A 15,570-nucleotide genomic window follows, 5' to 3' on the forward strand; every position below is an offset into this window, starting at 1 on the left:
TGATCATGATGGATGATTGTTTTGATGTGTTCTTGGATTCGGTTTGCTAGAATTTTTATTGAGTATTTTTGCATCGATATTCATAAGGGAGATTGGTCTGAAGTTCTCTTTTTTTGTTGAGTCTTTATATGGTTTAGGTATGAGCATAATGGTGGCTTCACAAGACGAATTATGTAGTGTTCCTTCTGTTTTTATTTTGTGTAATAGTTTGAAGATAATTGGTATTAGTTCTTCCTTGAAGGTGTGATAGAATTCTGCACTAAAACTGTCTGGTCATGGGCCTTTTTTTGGTGGGGAGACTTTTAATGACTGTGCTATTTCCTTAGGGGTTATGGGACTATTTAGGTGGTTTATCTTCTCCTGATTTAACTTTGGTACCTGGTATCTGTCTAGAAAATTATCCACTTCATCCAGACTTTCGAGTTTTGTTGAGTATAGGCTTTTGTAGTAGGATCTGATGATTTTTTTGAATTTCCTCAGTTTCTGTTGTTATGTCTCCCTTTTCAGTTCTGATTTTATTAATTTGGATACTGTCTCTGTGCTCTCTTGTTAGTCTGGCTAAGGGTTTCTCTATCTTGTTGATTTTATCAAAGAACCACCTCCTGGTTTTGTTGATACTTTGTATAGTTCCTTTTGTTTCTATTTTGTTGATTTTAGCCCTGAGTTTGATTATTTCCTGCCATCTACTCCTCTTGGGTGTATTTGTTTCTTTTTGTTCTAGAGCTTTCATGTGTGCTTTCAAGTTGCTAGTGTATGCTCTCTCCAGTTACTTTTTGTAGGCACTTAGAGCTATGAGTTTTCTTCTTAGCACTGCTTTCATGGAGCCCCACAAGTTTTGGTATGATGTGTCCTCATTTTCATTAAATTCTAAAAAGTATTTAATTTCTTTCTTTATTTCTTCCTTCACCACATTATCATTGAGTAGAACGTTGTTCAGTTTCCATGTGTATGTGGGCTTTCCATTGTTTCTGTTATTGAAGACCAGCCTTAGTCCCTGGTGATCTGATAGGATACAAGGGATTATTGCAATCTTCTTGTATCTGTTGAGGACTGTTTTGTGACCAATTATATGGTCTATTTTGGAGAAGGCATCATGAGTTGCTGAGAAAAATGTATATTCTTTTGTTTTAGGATGTTCTATAGATATCTGTTAAATCCATTTGGTTCATAACTTCTGTTTCACTGTGTCTCTGTTTAGTTTCCGTTTCCATGATCTGTTCATTTCTGAGTGTGGGGTGTCTGCTTTTCTTTTACTATAAGTAAATGCATAACTAACAACATAAGTGGATATGGAAGCAGAGTAATGTATCTTTGCGTAATTCATGAATATACTTAATCAGGTCTGACCCATGGCCTCACTGAGCTGTGCTTTTCTCTTCCTCATGGGCCATTTTCTGTTGATTCCACTGTGTCCCCATTACCCTTGTGTTGGTTCTACTCAGAGCTCAGGATGGCTGCAGAGTATATTCTATGCCTTGTTAGATATTGCTCAGAATTTGATTTTTCTGTGATATCACCAATCTCACCTCCTTCCCCCATCATCCCACCCCATGTCTGATTCTCTGGTGCTGAGGAATCGAACCCAGGGTCCCTTTCAAGATAGAACACCATATTCTACCACTGAGATAAGCCCCAGCCTTGTGAGAGGAGCTCACTTCTTTCATATACTCTACAGAAGGGTCTGCCACTGAATAGCTATCACATGGAATGGATCTCCTTGATTTTTCTGGAGACTTGGGGTTTTCCAGTCAGCAGTGTACTGCTGGTGCTGTGTGGTTCTGGAAGGAGGTGCCTTCTAGAGAAAGGGATGAATGACATGCTGCCTGCCTGTGTAGAGATTTTCTTAGCCTCTATTTTATTTCCCATGATCAAATAAAATGCTATTCCTGGCTAGGGCACTTCCTGAGCTTAGCATTTAGCATGTTTTACTATTTATCTCTTAAATTGTTCTGACTCATTCTACTTCTTGCAAAATGTATAATGCTGCCGTTTTCTAGGCTGTGGCTGCTGGCAGGGAATGGTATTAGTGAGAACGTTCTGGGCTTCTTGAGAGTCAACTTTTACTTTACTCAGCTACTGTCCTAGTTTCATTTTTGATGCTGTGATAATATATCCTGATAAAATTCAACGGTTTATTTGGCTGAGAAGTCTAGGAGAACTCAAGGCAGCTAGCTGTGTCACATCCAAGAGGAGAGAGAGAATAATTGTGTTCATCTTAGCACTCAGCCAGCTCTCCCTACTCCATGGCCCCAAAGTAGAAAATGCTGATGCCCACTTTTAGGTGGAGTTTTCTCCCACATCAACTAAGGCAATCAAGACAATCCACAGACATGTCCACTGTCAACCTGACCAAGAGAATTCCTTACAGAGACTCCCAAGTGGTTCTAGCGTATGTTGAGCAGACAATTAAAACTCTCACCATAATCAATCCCTGAGCATAGATCTCAATAAAGATAAGTTGGTTGGTCAGAGGAAAAACAGTAACTGTGTATCAAGTTATTAGTTGGTTTATTAAAGCCTAGTGTACTTACCAAGAAAATTGGAAGACATGTAGCTTAAGATGGCCTTCAGTGAGAACAGGAGGCAAGGTAGCCCTCATACTCATAGTCAGAGGTCCTGTCCTGAACCGACACACACTTGGCTTTTCCTAACCCAACCTCACCAGCTCCATCTGCAGAGTGCTGCCTTACATCACACAATACAGAGGACATAATACCTGAGTCATTTTCCTGCCCACTCTTGTGCCACGCTTTTGTGATTGTCTTTCTCAGTTCCCAGGGAAAGGGGGATCATTCCTGTGGGAGGTGGTGATTTGTTCCTGTGTCAGAAAATAGCACCATAGCTCTGTCTCCCAAAACTGGCAAATGAAACAAATGTTTTACTTTATCCCTAGGGAAGACTCCTTAAAGGTGTTACAGGAGCTCTTTGTCATTGGCTATTATTATTATTTCTCATCCAGAATGACATGTGGATGAGAAACACACACACACACACACACACACACACACACACACACACACACAAGACTGCACGGCTTTACTAGGGAGGTAATCTCTTGTGTTCTAGATGGACTGCAGCCACGAGGTCAGTGGCATAATGTAATGACACTAGGCATAACATAATGACAGCTGCCTTAGTGGTGACACAGTGCTATATTTTCATTTCAGTATCTGCAATAAATACCCCAACAAAAGATAATTTGGAGGAGAAAAGACTTAAAATACAGGTTATAGTTCATTGTTAAAAGGGAGCTCGAGGCAGTAATTTTAAACAACTAGTGATATCACATTCACAAGAACAAAGAGAAATGAATGGATAAACCCTCTTTTGGCCATTTGTGCTCAGCTTGGTCTTGTTAGTCCTCCTTCCTGCCTAGGAAATGCTGCTGCCCACAGCACACTGGGTCTTCCCATATCAATTAACTTACGATAATCTCTCCCAGACACGGCCATGGAGACTCTTCCCAGGTGACTCTAGCTTGTACCAGGCTCACAATTAAACTAGGCATCACATAAGGTAAGAGGACAGCAGCATGTACATTTATCCTAGTCCTTCAGAGATTACCCTAAATCCTTTGCTCTCTACATAAACAGTCTCCCTGATATCAGTGTCCCCTATCAGAGTGCATCACCTGTAACCGCTAGTGATCTCATTCTACATATCATCCACAGTGACATTAGGTCTCACTCTTGGTGGCATATAGTCTACATTCTATGAGTTTAGAAGGACACAAAGCAGACGTCATGTACCCACCATTATAGAGGGTACCTTCACCTTTCCATCGCCCCAATCACTCCCAGGAGCCGCTGCATTCTCATCTGTCAGCACTGGTTCTCTTTCTCTAGAATTTCACCTAGTTGGGACCAGACAGCTTATAGCTTCACATTGGCCTCTTTTATTTGGGGTTTCTCCATCCTGTTTCATTTCTATTTAGTGCTGGATGACGTTCCACTTTTTGGATGTTCCACAGAAAGTTTATTACCTTACTGAAAGACATATTGGCTACTTTGAAGTTTTGGCAGTTAGGAAGAAACTTTTAAGCACTGTGTGTTGACATTTATTTAGATACATCTCCAATTTTGTAGTGCAAATACCAAAAAAGGACTATTGCTAATACTATGGTGAAAAATTGTTTTTGTGAAGAGAAAGAGAAACTCCCTCCCCCTAAAGAAAATCTGAACAGTCTTCCAGAGTGACCGTACCATTTTGTATCCTCTCAAGCAACAGAGAAGGTACTTGCTATTTTCTATGTGTCACCAGCACCTGCTGCTGCTGCTGATTTGTGACTTTGCTATAATGGTAGGTGTGTAGTGATATCTCCCTATCTAGAACATATTTCTTTGACGTCATGGCTTTATTTGTGCTAGGCTCTGAATGTTTGTGTTTTCCTACAGTCCAACTATTAATGATCTAATCACCAATGTGGTGGGCATTGGAGACTGTGCCTTTAGGTGATAAGAGCATCTTTAGAGGTGATAAGAGGTAGCAAGAGGATTTTGTCCTCTTGAATTTTACCAGTGACTTTAAAATAACCCCAAGAAAGCTTGCCTGAGCCTCATACCATGTGACAAAGAAGATCCCATCATCTATGAGCCAGAAAGCAGGCCTTCACCCATCAGTTAGTGCATTGCCTCCCTGCCTCAAGAACTGAGAAATGTCAAGAAATATAATTCATACCTCAAAAGGAATAAGAGTTGTTTTATCCTGGAGCCAAATGTAGGAGACCACAGCTTGAGAACAGGGATTGATGTTACCCACACAAACCATGTTCCCACATGGTAGCAGTTTCATGAATATAGATCAAGATACTTTCCAAATATGTTGATAGGAAGCTCAGGGAGGCAGCTTGCAGCAGAGCTAAGAGGACTTTCTGACAGGTCCCAGGCACTATCTGATGACATTCTTAGCCTTTAGATTAGTGGAAGTTGGGAGTCTGTCTAGGAATTTCAAAAAGTGTTCATGGAATTGTATTTAATGCCTTGCTTGTTCTTTGACTATTTGTGTTTATTGTCTTGCTTGTTCCTTGACTATTTGCATCTATTGTATTGCTAGATCCTCAACCTAGAACTGACTTTAATACATGCATGTAATTAAAATGATATAAAAGCAAAAAGAGGAGGGGGAATGGGATAGGAGTTCTAGGGAGGGGAAATGGGGAAAGGGGATGACATCTGAAATGTAAATAAATAAAATATCCAATAAAAAACAAAACAAAAAAAGGAATTCCAAAATTATTTACTTATTATTCACAAGGATGCCAAGTCACACAGAGATGAAGAATAAATCCAACAAGGCATGACAGTCTACTTATTTGCAACTAGTCAATCGTCTGTGTTACTGTGACACATTGTATCTTTCTATACTGCACAGCCCTCCTTTTGCATGCAGAATGGCAGAGGGATGCTCATGGGTCACTTTGACATTTCTCCAGTGGCTTTTTTGGGAACAGTTCCCTCTCTCCCTCGTGCTGAGTCCCTGTACAAAGGGAACCTCACTGTTCCCCAGGGTGTCCTTCATCCAATATACAAGTCCCATGGTAACGACATATGACACTTCTGAAACAGGAAGCAAGGGCTCACAGTTATAGGCCTGTTGTTTCCTCTTGGACACTTGATAGTATGCTAATGGATTGCTTCTTTGTTCAGACTATGGTGAGCTTCACTTTGTGTTTCTTGAGGTCACAGGAGACGGGGGTTGTACAGGGAAATGGAAGGGGAACTGTTAAGAAACATGGTTAAACCCACAAGCGGATAAAGGAGGCATTATAGGGAACCCAGAGAGAAAACACACAGGCAGGTCGTTCACACATCATTTCTATGGAAACTCCGTCCTCACTGGGTTGGAATTCTGAGGTTCCTAATTCCTTCACAAACCCATCCCCCAGCTCCCGAGGAGTCTCTGTGTTTAATCCAGCTTCCAAACCTTGCTGACAACAGGATGATGATAATACATGCATGTCGGATGCCTTGCCTTTTTAATGTGTCAATTGGAGTCATTAAGTGCTGTAGGCAGAAGATGAACGTGCAATTTAGGGAGAAGCTCACATCTAACGACCGGCTTAATTAATACAGGGAGGGGTTTATGCAGCAGTAAAGTGATTTATTCCTTCCTTACTTCAGTAATGCATTTTGCAGGCTTTCTTCTCTCCAAGCTCAGGGGATTCAAGGGTAAGTGGGTGGGGCAGGGATAGGGTGAGCCCACTGTCACCTCAGCATTCAAGGACTCAGATGGACCCTTTGTCCCAGACCTTCTGCTTCAGTTTCTAATTCTTATGGCTTACACACTGTTAGCACTGTGTGCTTCACACATGATTCTGTCTATGAGGCTGTTAGGTTTCCTTCCATCCTTCCTTCCTTACCTCCCTCCTTTCTTCCCTCCCTTCCTCCCTCCTCCCCTCCCTCCCTCCCTCCCTCTCTCTCTTTCTATAAAAGATCACATGTATCTTAGCCTGTAGATGGGGACAACCCTGAATTCCTGACTCCATTTTTCAAGTGCTGGGATTGTGCTGTCATGTCTTGTTTTTTTGAGTTGCTGGGGGTGGAACACAGAGATTTCTGCATGCTAGATGGGGACTAATCCTGAGCCACCACATCCCTAATTACCTTCCTCATCACTGTCACTTAGTGAGTATGTGTGTGCATGTGCAAGTGTGTGTATGTAATATATGTACAAACATATGTACACACACGCAGAGGCCAGAGGAGGGTGCTTTGTACCCTTAACATCTTCACTTTGCTTGTTTGTTCAAGGCAAAGTCTCTCACTGACATGAAGCATACAGGCAGGATAGGCAGGCTGATCAATGAGCTCCTGGGATCCTTTATCTCTGCTGGCTCCCTTCTACCAGAAATGCTGGGTTCATAGGCACACGTATCCATACACACACACACACACACACACACACACACACACACACATATTGCATGTGGGTACTAGTGATTTGAACTTAGCTTTGCCGGGCTTTCACAGCAAATGCTCTTACCCAGAGCACCATCTCCCCAGCCCACCAAGCCCCTTATTTCTCAATGACTGTCTTTCTGGACTGTCAGAGCACATCTTGGTGCTGTAATCACCCCTATCTTGATGAGATGTTGAAAGGACATGGGCTCCTTCTAGATAAGAAGATGATTATCATTATAAAGTTTCAGATCAGAATATAAGCCAGGAGGATAGGCTCTGAAGCAATTATCACTTAATGACGGACACTGCCATGCTTGATCCTCTTCTCTTTTGGTCTCTAACTATCTTCTATTTCTCATATGCTCCCTTCTGTGTGTCTAGGCATGTGCTACTGCCTATTTCTTTACCTTTTAGGATTAGAATCTCAACTGCACCCCCCAACAAGCTCATGCTTTTTTCTTTTTAATTTTTTATTGGTTCGTTGTAAATTTCACATCATGTACCCCAATCCCACTCATTTCCCCCTCCCCTTGTACCTGCCTTTCACCCTTATAACCTCCCTACCAACACAGGAAAAAAAAATCTCACCATGGAAGCCATAGTGTGTCAGAGTGCATCCCACAGTATACTCTTTGTCCACATGTCTTTGCTTGCAAACGTTCATTGCAATGACCTGTTGGTCTGATTCTAGGTCCCTGGCTTCTGCTACTCTATCAGCACTAGAACCTTCCTGGGACTCCTCTCAGATATCCTGTTGTTGCCCTGTGTCATGAAGATCCTGTAGTTTTGGATCTGCAGAATCCTTCATGCATCCTGGAAGTTCATCAATGGAGTTGATATAGGACTGAGGAAGGAGGGAAGGGTGTCTCTCCTTCTTCTGCACCACCACTCACCAGACAAGAGGCAGGGCCACCTCTCCTGCACTCATGTCCTCGGGGGCCTGTTCACCTGCAAATCCCCACATCCAGGGCCAGCTCTACCTACTATGCTGCCTAGGTGAGATGCATGGCCAGCTCTCCTGCCTGCTGAAGTGGAAAGGGGTGAGGGCATCTCTCCCTTGCTTTCACTGCCATATGGCAGACAAGTTGTAGGGCCAGTTCTCCCATGCTCACACCCCTGAGGCTGGCTCACCCACACCTCCTCTATTAAGGTTAGCTCGACTGCAATGCCCAGGTGGGGTCCAGGGCCTGCTCTCCTGAGTGCTACAGCAGAAGAGGGGCAGGGACAGCTCTTCTGCTCTCATGACTCCAGGGACAGGTCTCTTCCCTGCCAAAGGTGGTGAGGGGGAGGGGCAAGGAGAGATGAGGGTATCTCTCCCTTGTCCACACCACTGTGTGAGAGATGAATGGAAGAGACAGCTCTTCCACACTCATATCCTTGGGGCCAGCTCATCCATAACTCCTACAATGTGTAGGGCCCCCTCTCCTAAGTATTGCTGAGGGAGCTGGCTGAGGGTGTGGTCAGCTCCCTTGCTCTCCTGCTTCCGGGCCAGCTCTCCCACAATGCCCAGGGGAGAGGTGGGGCCAGTTCTACACAGCTTTCAAATATCAACTTGTTCTTGGGTAGTAAGCCAGACTAGGGATGTCCACCTGGCCCTTGGTGTTAACAGATCCCTACTGCTGCAGGGACACTGATGTAGATGCGGTCCCTGGTGGCAGCATAGGCCGGGGCCCCCACCATGGTCCCAGTTGGCATCAGCTGTTCCTCATTACCCTTGAGCTTCCAGTTCTGCCTCTCTTCATTGTGCCACATCTTTCTGTTTCTCTTTCTCTTTAATTTCTCCACAATTTACTGGGTCCTCTTAATGACATCAATGGTCTCTGAGTGTCTGGCATTGCCTCAGGAGTGGTCTTAGGAGTGCTATGCCCCACCTATGCATTATGGCACTGGGCAGGGGTCATCTTGTGTATGGTCTGCCCACTCCTAGGCCTGTGTACTGCTGAACTGGTGGTCATCTCAGGCTAGCTTCCTGTCTGGGCTCCATGACACTTGTCTGTTGGTTGTCTTGGGCTTGCTCCTCACCCAGGCTCACTTGAGTGGCTATCTTGGGCTTACTCTTGCCTGGGACCCACAGTCCCAGGTGGGGTTCTTTTAGTCTCTGGCTTGTTCCCCATCCTGGCCTGGGAACTCATCCTGGCTTGACTGCTGCCAGACTGGTGGTCATCTCAGGTTTGCTTTACTCAGGGAATGTTAAGCCACTAATCATTCCAATGTTTATAGATCAGAACACTGAGCATAGACATAGCCTGTCCTCTCTGCCACCTACGGACACACATGACACAGCAACCACACCAGCAATGCCTCTAGGGGCAGGTTCTTTTTTTAAGCTCATGTTCTAAATGCTTGTCTCCCAGTTTATATTACTTTGAATCTGTAGAGCTTCTAGGCAGGTGGAGCTTGGTTGGTGGGGAGTGAGTTCTGGGGAGGGAGCTTTGAAGGTTGGAGTTCCTCTTGCTCCTGGATGTTATCTCTGCTTCTTAGCCCACTGGTGTGTGAGGTACATCCTCTGAAAGCTCCCACCTACATGAACAGAGCCACACAGTCCTGTTTTGATCAACTGAATGCCTTGAAAATAAACTCTTGTGTTGTTTCTGCCAAGTGTTCAGGTTACTGAGAGGTAAATGTAGACTGACCTATCATCTTTTTAAATTTTATTTTATCTTATGTTCAAACTTCACATCTTAGTGTTCAGAGCTAAGCTTAAGTTTCAGCCTTTCATTGGAAATGCTATGACCTCTGTGGAGTTGTGTGCTTTCATAGTTCTCCAGTTGTAAGTTGCTTCCACATCTCGTTGACATTGTTTCATGTCACACATGTATGGCTCAGGGCCGCACTTTGTTTCAGGCACCCTTGGAGGCACCGAGAATGTACACAGGGATAAAATGTATGAACTGGTTGTTGTATGACAAAATTTTTTAGTGGGGAGGTACAACAAACACAGGTGCTCACCCCTGATAAAGAACCTATGACAGACCAAAATATGGATACCACCAAAGATCACTTTGGTGAACCAATGACTTTTATTGGGGCTAATTATAGGAATATGGATGAAGGGATTGTTTACAGGAGCAGACATGACACAAAAATAGATGATCACAAAAGCCCACCTCAGAATGGGTGACAACTCACAAAATCTGGAAGCCTGGAGCACACTGCACAGCCTACAGGCGGCTTAACTGGTTGGAGAGTGTCAGTTCCAGGTGCCTTAGTTGATCTGAGCCCCTTCCAGGTAGCTTGTCTGTTTTCTGTTTCTTCCAGGCAGCTGTCTGGTCTCAGAGTCGTCTTCTCAGCTCAGCTTATCTCAGTCTTTTAGGAAACTCTGCACAATTTGTCTGAGAGAGACCCTCAGCTTTCATTGCTTACTCTGGTAGAGAGGGACCAGTAAATCTGGTCAGTTTCAGGGACTTCCTGAAGTTACATTGAGCTATTTACCTCCCTGCTTTAAATGCACCTCTGTAGGATGGAATGTTTCACTTTTAGAGGAAACTGTTATGCAACACTGGTAAGCCAACAGTGACAGTCCCCCTCCCCAGCAGAAAAGAGACAATGGAGCATAATGATAAATGTTGCAGAGATTGCTTGTTGGTGTACATTTTGGGGGGCTATTTTATTTGGGTTCTTATACCCATCTTTCTCCATCCCAATCCTTTCCAACTCTCCATCACTAGATAGGAGAGAAAGAAGGTTAGAGGGGAAAGGAGGCACAGATCTCTTACTTCCTGCTGACTAAGGGCTTCTGGTTCCTTGGAACAAGTCCAGTCTCTGTAGTCAGGATGTCTCCAACCAGCAACCTAGCAGCCCAGCAATCCAGAAGTAGCAAAAGCAGCAGCAGGGACCAGCAGCAACCAGGGCAGGAACAGTGGGGCAGCAGTAGCCCCCAAGGGCCCTCATGGGGCTTTTGCATTTATACCTTCTCAGTTCTCAGAATTCCAAACATAAACTCTCTGCAGCTAGCAAAAATCTTGCCCCTCCTAGAGCAAATGATAGTGAGGAGGCTGGGCAGCCAGCACCAGCCTCAGCACTTCCCCTCGCCTCAGCACTCCCTAGGCTCACAAAAGCTCCCCTTCACCCCCTTGCTCCTTTCCACCACCTGACCCTTCTAAGGAGGCACAGCCCAGCACAGTTCCCATTCCAATAGCACTCCCTAATGCAAACTCCCTCCTGGGAACGGCAAATGCCAGCCTGAGAACAGATAAACAGTCACAACTCCCAGCCCTCATGTCGCCAAGGCTGGCACCCTCTCTGATGGATAACTAGACACTCCCCAGCGCAGGTGGGCCCTGTCCTTGGGAGAAGTGGAAAAACGACACATCCTTAGAGAAATAAAGCGCCATATTTTGGGGGCAATCAAGCGTTCCCAGACAGCTATGACTGGTTTGTAAAAACACTTGATACCACCTTAAAGGCCAAAAGAGCTTCCCTCTCCAATTGTGTGACTCCACCAGCCACCTAAACAGATGGTATTGTGTTTAAAAAAATGACTTCCTTTATTGGTTTCCTTGTCATATAACTCTCTGAAACCACAGAATCTATTTGTGTATAAATGCCCTAAGCTCCTAGACACAGGATCACAATCTTGCCCTGTGCAGTGGAACTGGGTTTGAATTTATTAAAAGGCTCTTTGTCTCACTACATAGGATAAAGCAATTCTTTGAGCTCTCCTGGGGATCCTGAGACCTGGGCATAACAATAGTCAGTAGCTGTGGAGAATCTGAAGCAGCCCCATTTCCTAAAACTGGAACTAAAACAAAAACATTCATATAATTTAACTGGAGTTTTAAAAGAAACCAAAATTCCCACTTACAATTGCTTCTGAGAAAAAGGAAACATTTGCATTGGCACCTAAAAGGATGAAACTATGGGAAGATCCCTGGGAAAATAAGAGCAAGAATTTTGTGACTGGAGTAACTTGTTGTGTCCAAGAACAGATATCAACTCTGTAGTGGCCAGAGCATAGCCAGACAAGGCTTAGTGGTACGTGGTGGGCAAGGACCCAGAGATAGAGCACCTTATTCACCAGAATCAGACGTAAGAGAGTTTAAGGTACAGAATTGGTGGATCTCATTTTTCTCTGTGAAGATTGGGCTGAGGTGAGAACACAGAAACTTCAAAATATCTTCCATTCACAGCAGTGAATGCTGTTGTTTCCAGGCAGATCCCCTGAGCCAAGAGTTAGTCATTTAGGCTCTGTGTGTTGTAAGCTTATTTATTTAGCTGGGGACATTTTCAAGCCATAGGTATTCCCACCCTGTTGATATGCTGTGCAGAGCACCCCAATTGAAGAAATATTAAATGGGAACAAATGTGACATTGTATGTGGAAACCCTTAGCCTTGTTTCTGCACTGGCTAAGAATGCAACAAACATATAACACAATTTGAGCTCTTGGAATGCAAATTCCAGGAAATTCCATGGACAGATGGAACAACAGTCCGGGCTCCTACGTACAAACCACGAAAAAAAGCAAGGAAAATGCTAACCAAAATTGTTCACATTCTTCCTATTGGTAAACAGTGCAAAGAACAAAAAATCCAAAGGAGGACTAGACACTGCCTTCCTAGGCAGCCTACCTGTGAGAGGTGGGTCTGAGAAAGCAGACAGGGCTGGAGACGTTGAGAGTAATATTGTATGATTTTGAATACCTATGGAAGAACCAGGCAGAGAAGATTGACTAGACTAGAAAGTCGATAATAGCTAAAATTCATGACAGAACATAAAGGAACTTGGCCTTAACTAGGAAGAAGGGAGTTGCTGTAGTAGATTTTGGGAAGGTTATAGTTGGAGGTAGGCTGTAGCCTTGGATGTAGATGGTGGGCAATCAGAAGAGAGCCAACTTGTTGTGTGAGGATAGAGGGGAGGCTGTCTGCTGACAATGAGGGAGTATACAAGGCTGGTTGGTTTGGCTGCAAAGGACATCAGTGCTTCACCGAGTAAACTGAGAGAAAGGATTGGGCAGACGTGTCTAGCAGTGGGAGCTCGAACTGTACTGAACACCTGGCGAGCTTAGAATCAAGACTTGGTTGCTCAGTGTGGTCACATGGTCTAAAGTACCACAGTTCTTCTACTTCTTAATCACTTCATAAGAACACACAAAACAGTGACCAAAGTGCTTTGCCTCAATGACATTAAAACTCTAGACACACTTCAGTAACTTTTGTCTTCCAGATCACAAATTTCAGTCTTCAGTTATTTTTGATAATTTATTTTTTTTTAAAAATTATCATTAGTTTGTTTATTTATTTATATGTGTGAGATAGATACAGACAATAGATAGATAGATGATAGATAGATAGATGATAGATAGATAGATAGATAGATAGATAGATTGATAGATGATACAGTAGGTGTGTGTGCCTACACATGTGACTGTGGAAGCCAGATGTCAATATTAGCTGGCTTCCTAAGTTGTTCCTCTCTTTAGTTTTCTGAGACAAGGTCTCCAACTGAGCCCAGAGCTCACTGATTGGTAGACTGGCACCACAGTAAACCTCTGGGATCCATCAGGCTTTGCCTCCCAATGCTGCATTCACGGGTGTGTAGTGTGAATTGTGGCATTTACATGGATTCTGGAGATCCACACTTAAGCCCTCAGGCCTGTGCAGCAAGCAGCTTACCCACTGAGCCATCTCTTCAGCCTTGCTTTTTGAGAATTCTTAGTACTAAGCTGTCTTATTTGCAGAGTAAATTGCAGTGCATAAAAATGTTTGCATTCATTTTCTTCTCCTGCTTGATCTTTCTGAAGTAGATAATGTTGTTTTCCACTTATGGAAGCCAAAGTATTCACAGCGTGAAGGGCGTGATCAAAGTCATGATGACGGTTAAAGGTCTAGGAGGGGACGTGGGCATGGGCTCCTTTCTCTATTCAAAGTTTATGATCATCCATTGATGTAGATTCCTGAATCTCAGACAGGAGCTAGATTTGGTCTTATTTTTATAGATTAGTTTAATCAGAAACAGATCATTTACTGTTGTTTGTTTTGCCCTGTTTCATTTACTTATGAGTTCTTCTGAACTGCCGTTTATAATTCATCATGATGAATCCTTCTCTCTTACACCCTGGGTGGTGGCACACTTCAAATAACAAAGGAAAAAGCTGACTCTTCCATGAAGTCATTCCTGCTCGTGATTTGTCTGAGTTATGCCCGCTGTAATGTGGTACCTGGCACTATTTCAATAGCAATAATGTCTCTTCAATTACAGCTGCCTAAAGACCACTTAAAGTCTCCACTGCTCAATGCGTCAAGGTGAGGCTGTAGGGAAGAGACATCAGTCATGGTTGTCTTCGCAGGGGGCAGGTGAACACTTCATGTACCACCAGCACTTTTAAGAGACATCAAGGCTATTTCAAAAGTAACAAGGATAAGCAGAAATGCATGCAACATATTAGGTTCTAGAGTTTCTTAAATCATTAAAGCTCACCGTTTCAAAACACCATAGTCAGTAGAATATTCAGTCTATGCAACATGTATTCATGGTTTGTTCAAAACATGTTTCTTGTGCACAACCCATGTTTGATTTTTTTAGGTGAAAAGGTACCAACCTAGCATCCCCATTATTAAGGCTAGAACCTTCTAGTGGGCGAGATAGACCCCTATCCAGCTACCAGTGACTTACAGGATCATGTGTTTGAGCACTTTGTTTCCCTGGAGTTGCAATGATTCTGGAGGTTGCGGGGTTTGGCTTTTAGAGATGGTCACTGAGGACTGGCCTTGGAAGGGTCATTTCCAGTTCAGCCTTCTGCTTCCTACTCTGCTAAGATATGTGTGGCAGCAGTGGCTCTGAAATGCCTTCCCATGCCATGCCGACTGTATCTCCCATTCAGGGTCCATGATTGTCTCTTTAGTTTCTGTGAGACCCTATGAGCCCTGCTTAGCTGATGCTGTGGGCCATGTTCTGATGATATTCTCAACCTCTCTGGTGGCTTCTATAATGCCCTGAGTTTTCGAGGTTATCCTACCTCCATCTAATGTTTGGCTGTAGGTCTTTGCAACAGTTTTCATTAGTTGTTGGGTGATGCACCTATGATGACATCAGGGCTAAGTACCGATATAGGAGTATAACAGAATTCTTACAGTTAAAGTTTAAAACAGCGTTTTCTTGGGCTGACTATCTTAGGGGCAGTGGCTCTGCTTAGCTCTGCCACCATGTTCAGCGGCCAGAGGCCACACGCGCCACAGCTAGAAATGGCCAGCTAGAAACTCCAGCCCTGGCACCCATGAGATACCAACATGGGGGATGGCTCTGCCAATCTAACACGCTGTCTCCACAAGACTGGGCTGAGCCCAGACCATCCCAGTATCCACATGGTACAGTAGAAATGAGACTCTAATGCTTAAAGATTATCCAAAGGTTTTATATATTTGGTAATTCTCAATCAACAAGATGCCCACAAAGTAGAGGTATGTCCTAATATCTAACCTTATGATATAAGTTGTTACCCAGGACTGCTCTCGATACATGCGTGGTCCTCCATCACGTCTCCATCTCTGCCTCTTAGCTCCTCCTCCTCCTTCTTCTTCCTTTCTTTGCTCCTTCCAACTCCTCCCACATTACTGACTTTATTGTAAAATATCCAGCTACACAGAATATCATTAGGAATCATTTCATTGACTTTTGTTCTGTCTTGTTTGATTCTATTCTGAGTCTCTGGTTCCTGGTCATCCAGGCAGTGT

The 15,570-nt window shown here is 43.8% G+C and overlaps 1 non-coding gene across 1 annotated transcript; it reads right to left on the bottom strand.

Annotated features, from left to right (window-relative positions):
• Window positions 1-9,085: 9,085 nt before the first annotated feature.
• On the bottom strand, window positions 9,086-9,213 carry LOC114613548. Its single transcript, XR_003710195.1, has one exon. It is a non-coding gene; the product is annotated as a small nucleolar RNA SNORA17 (small nucleolar RNA).
• Between the last annotated feature and the right edge of the window lie 6,357 nt (window positions 9,214-15,570).

The sequence above is a fragment of the Grammomys surdaster genome, unplaced genomic scaffold (genome assembly GCF_004785775.1).
Source record: "Grammomys surdaster isolate TR1022 unplaced genomic scaffold, NIH_TR_1.0 126219, whole genome shotgun sequence".
NCBI classification, from domain to species: domain Eukaryota; kingdom Metazoa; phylum Chordata; class Mammalia; order Rodentia; family Muridae; genus Grammomys; species Grammomys surdaster.